A 5,416-nucleotide genomic window follows, 5' to 3' on the forward strand; every position below is an offset into this window, starting at 1 on the left:
ATAAGATATGATGATATGATATGAGATATGATGAGATGAGATATGATGATATATGATGATATATGAGATATGAAATGATGAGATACGATATGATACAATACGATACAATATGATACAATAAGATATAATACGATACAATACAATAAGATAAGATAAGCTATAACTTTATTGATCCTGCAGGAAATTGTTAACACAATGAAAGGTTTGTTTACTGCTGGGTGAAAGTGTAGAGAGTGAACAGGTTAAATAAGTGAAGGAATGAGTCGGTGTCAGTATGTTTGGTGTGAAAAACAGATCATTTGACTGAAACACATAAAAATTAGGTTCAATGGTTGAATTTCTAGCAGTAAATATGGTATGGTATGGTATAAAGTTTATTCATTAAAAAAAATACAAAACAATTCCATAACAATATAAAAAAATACAAGATATTTAAAATGAAAGGCAGCAGAAAGAAGAAAAAATCTTATTATATCTGCCCCTTTTTTCATCCCAATCATAATAATTTTCAAGTAACATGATCCAAGTCTGTTTTCTTTTTGACAGCCTTTTGTTACCTTTAAACCTAATTTATTTATTACATTTATTTTTGTGTGAAAATGGGTGTTTTAAATTCCCGAGGCTTAAAAAGGAATCAAGTTATTCAACTTTAAACTATTTGATTTTAATCATAAAAAGTTAAAGCAGCTTAGGTTCACAAGCGACCAATTAAAGGTCAACAGAACCATTTTTGAAAGCAAGTTCAAGAAAAACTATTTGATTCCTGCTAGTTGTTCTAGACCTTCACTCAACTTCAGATTCAGACCTTTGAATATGAAGTTTGAAAACTCCTGTTATAATGCATCAGAAGGTTTAAAGTTTACAGACTTGATGATTTCAGCACCCAGTCTTTGATAATCTCATGATGAAATGCCTACCTTGACAAGATGAAGCAACAGTTTCAGTACATGTGCAGCCTTATGATGTGCAGGATGTTTGGAGGGGAAAACAGTGTAGCTTTGTTATCCTGCAGTGTCACATCATAATAGGATCAGATCTATTGAAAACTTCTTGCTTTTGCACCAAATTGATTATGAACAACAAACATTGTTGATCAAAGTATTGCTGATTTACTTAAAATCTTTAAACAGAGAAAAAAATCATGAAACGAGGTGTTTAGCTACTACAAGTAAATTTATAAACCCATGGGAGATGGATAAACTCCACCCCTTTGATGAATAAAAACAGTAAATCTTCCCATTGTATTACTAAAATAATACAGTTCTGGTATTTTTTTGCAATTTTTTTTTAAGCTATCATCCATAAAAATCACTGAATAATCAGGAGACATTTTAACTAACAAAAATTGGAATCTTATATAAAGTCAAGATCAAAATTTTTTGTCAGGTCGCGCTCATTTATTATTACAGAAGAACGTAATGGTTCTTTGTTTTGAAGATATCAACATCCAAAGAAATTAGTTTTTCAGTATTTACCATTGGAATAAACTTTTTAACAAATTACTGTAAGCTTTTAGAAATATATGAATAATCCATTTTGAAAAAAAGTTGCAAGACAACCGATAGGAATAAACCTGAAAGTGTCAATGGTCATAAATGATAAAAAAAAAAATTTAAATCCAAGTTAAAAATATGAGAGATCACACTTTAAAGCATTTTTATGAACATCAATAATACAGTATGTCCCTGGGGAAGACAGTGAACCCCTCATTGCTTCCGATGTGTGTCTCATCGGTGTATGAATGTGATAAAGCACTGATTAGTCTTTGTATAGATCTAGTAGAGTGCTGTATGAATGGGTACATGTGGGGACAGATTGTAGTGTAAAGCACCTTGACTATCTTGATAAGTTAGAAAGGTGCTATATAAGTACAGTCCATTTACTTCATAGACCAAACTTCTGTTGCTTTTTAGTTTTTGTTTTTCAGTTGAAACCACTGCAGACAAAAACTAGGCAGGATTTTGTGTTTGTTGTGTGTATGTTAATTGAAGATTATAATCTACGCAAAATAAGAACTAGATTTAAGGCAACTAGAAGAAAACAGACGGATTGAATGAATGGACGTGTGGACGCGTCTCATTCAACAAGTCCCTGCATCCCTGATAGTGCAAGTCAGGACACCCAGTCAGAAAATTTAAAAAATATTTCCTGGTTCTGTTGCCACACCACATGTAGTTAAGGCATGCTGTTCTTTTTAAAATAAAGTGAAAAAGAAAAGTAGGACCAGGGAGAGTGAGAAACAGATGGCTATAAAGGAATGAAGCTCTGAAGTGTCCACCTGAGGATGAAGAGGACGAGTCCTGGCAGGAAGCGTCAGGGAGTTAGTGGCTGTGATGGCTCAACTTTAAAGAACACCGACGTTCTGTTTCCTCCTGCGTGTGCCCCAGTTTCTGTCTGCCTCTGAGTCACTCTGTCCTCAATATTTTACACTTTCCTAAATGCTTAGACTTTTATTTTTGCATCTTTATCACTCACCACCACGAGAATGCAATTGATGGTGTGTGTTTCTGTTAGCAAAACATCTCATAAACCACTGGGAGGATTTTCATTAATATCTTAAAAAGCAATCACTGAATGTACATTCAGAAATTATTACCTTTTTGGAGTTAATGTGATTTAAGCTGGCTAGCAAAGCTAATCAAACTTAGCAAACACAAAATATGTATAACTCTGTCACATTTACAGCTTAAATGTGGTATATCTGTAGCTGAGCATCATCCTCAACAAATACCCCAAGCGCTAACAGATCACACAGATATTTGTTTAACATTGTTACGATAATAGTTGGCATTAGCCCTATTTGCCTGTGAGTAAAATTTCACATGAACTAGCAAATAGATTTTATTGAAACTCAGAATGTAATCATTGGATGTACATCTATAACTGATCAACGGCTGACCTTAAAAACACACAAATGGCTCTAACAGTAAAGATTGTGGATATAGAGTTAAAGTTTGGGGTTGTAGCTGAGACTGATCTCCATCAAACACTTTTACTAACAGATCATACAAGATTGTTGCAACTTTGGCGGTACACCAGTATACACTAACAAAGTGAAACGACGCTTTGATTGCCACTTAGTTGTGCATGTACAAGTTAAGGAGACGTTGGAAATGAAAATAAGGTAAAAGACAACACCTGTTTACAATTATTTTTTGATTTCTGCAAACTTTTTCAAGATTTCTTTCGTTCTTATTTTTCCTTTCTTTCCTTTCCTCTGAAAAAAAAATCTGCAGAGATCTTCTGCTCTGTAAACTTTAGCAAGATTTGAACAACACAGAGGTAATGAAGGTTCAAACTGGTCTTCCTCTGCTCCACTTACAGTTCTTCTGGGGTTCTTCTGATCACTGAAAATCATTGAATTCCTGCTCATGAATGGCTGCTCTGTGTTTGAGTACAACCTTTCTCAAGCAGCTATTTTTGTGGCTTCCCATTGACCTGTAAAAGTGCTACAAGTCTTTGAAGCTTATCATAAACACAGCAGGATAAGCCAGTGAGAAGAGACCATACAGGTACTGATATAAAGTTTAGTGCAGACTCTGCATGATTGTGCACAGGAGTAAAACTGGGATTTGTCAAGTTGTTTCATGGTAAGGTTGACAGAAATCATTTCCAACAGTCTTCCATGATACAGTAGTTATTGCTGTGAGCAGATTAGATCTTTGTGTTGGTGTGCTCTCTTGTCTACTGGCCTCAGATATGTCAAAGTTGCCGCTGCTACTGAGGAACATAGAACACAATAAAAGAACAGAAAGAAAAAAAATACATTGCAGAGGTTACGTTCCAGACACCCCTGCAATAGGTGAAAATCCGCCAAGTAGGGACGCTATATTTATTTTAGGATTTATATATTGTAAAGCTTTATAAATCCTTCCCACACTTTTGCAATGTTCTTAACACTGTTCTAAACTCTTTAAAAGAGCACAGTGAAAGAGAGCAGACATACTGATGCTACGATTACTGAGTCAATCAGTGCCTGGGGGTGGACTAGCCAACGGGAGCACCGGGACATTTCCTGGTGACCTGGCCTACTCACTGATTTCCAAGGGGGACTAAAGGCTCATTTGGAGTTGTGCTTGATTATTTTAAATAAACAATCCATGCCGCTCACTCTGGTATTTGCCTCACTGAATCTCCCACATCAGCGATGGGAAAAGACAGACCCCACCCCCTCATTTCTCTTTCTGAGGCACGCGTCTGCTCTGCTGTGAAAGACAGCCTCAGAAAGAGAAAGGAGGGGACCCTTCGATGATCACTGAATGGGCCAGGCCACCGGGAAATGTCCCAGTGGTTGGTTGCCTTCCATCAATCAGCCAATCGTGTGTCATGTACAATCTTACGTTGAAAACCCACAAAAGAGTGAGTCTGCGAAAATCGAACTGCGAAGAATCGAGGGACTACTGTATATATATATATATATATATATATATATATATATATATATATATGTTTGTCTGAACATTTATGTTTCAGTGGTTTACATTGTTTTATTTCCCCTTCAATGTTTTAAGTATATTAACTCTTTGCCTTTCAGAGTCCCCATGTGTTTTGTGGACCTGGAGAAGTCTTATGACTCCAGTATGTACTCAGTGGGATAATAGTTGGTGTGCTGTGGGACAAGAACAATTTTAAAAGCTATCCAGTTCCTGTATGGCCAAAGACAAGCTTGTGGCTGCATCCATGACACCTAGACGAGCTTGTTACTGGTGTAGGTTGTTCTTTACCAGGGCTGTCCTTGTCTCCAATCATGTTTGTAGTGTTCATCAACAAGATAACAGGGTGTAGCTGTTGGTGTTTTTAACCCATGACTTTCAGTACTTTGAATGTGAAATAGTCTGTTTTAGTGAAGAAGGAGCTGAGCTGTTGATTATCTAACCCTCCTTTATGTTCATGAGATCATGTCTGAAGTTATGAAATTCCAGATGAAAGAATTGAAGAGCTTCCTCTGTAGGATGAGTGATCTCAGTTTTAGAGACAGATTGAGGAGCTCTATCATTTAGGAGGAGCTCAGAGTGGAGTTGCAGCTCCCTCATATCAAGAGGTCAGCTGTGGTGGTTCAAGCATCTGACGTACATGTCTTCTCAGCTAAGGGAAAGCGAAACATTATCTACAAAAAAGGAGTCCAGTTACAGTTTAATTTTTAACTTCAGCGTGTCCTGGATGTCAGAATCTACACCAGCATCCCATCTGGTTGTTTTTCTTTGGAGACTTTTTTGGCCCAAACCCTTTTTAAAGACCCAGAACACTCAATGGAGGGATTAGATATCCCACTGGGGCTGGGGAACACCTTGAGAGTCCCCAGGAAGCACTTGTGTGCTGCTGGGGAGAAGGATGTCTGAATTTCACTCCTATACCATACCATACCATACCATACCATACCATACCATACCATACCATACCATACCATACCATACCA

The 5,416-nt window shown here is 36.9% G+C and overlaps 1 protein-coding gene across 1 annotated transcript in view; it reads left to right on the top strand.

Moving 5' to 3' along the window:
- The window catches only part of LOC119419032 (transmembrane protein 163), a 69,056-nt gene that overhangs the window by 14,401 nt on the left and 49,239 nt on the right, over positions 1–5,416 (top strand). The window lies entirely within an intron of this gene.

This window comes from Nematolebias whitei, chromosome 13 (genome assembly GCF_014905685.2).
Source record: "Nematolebias whitei isolate Nwh7 chromosome 13, NemWhi1, whole genome shotgun sequence".
In the NCBI taxonomy this organism is placed as follows: Eukaryota; Metazoa; Chordata; class Actinopteri; order Cyprinodontiformes; family Rivulidae; genus Nematolebias; species Nematolebias whitei.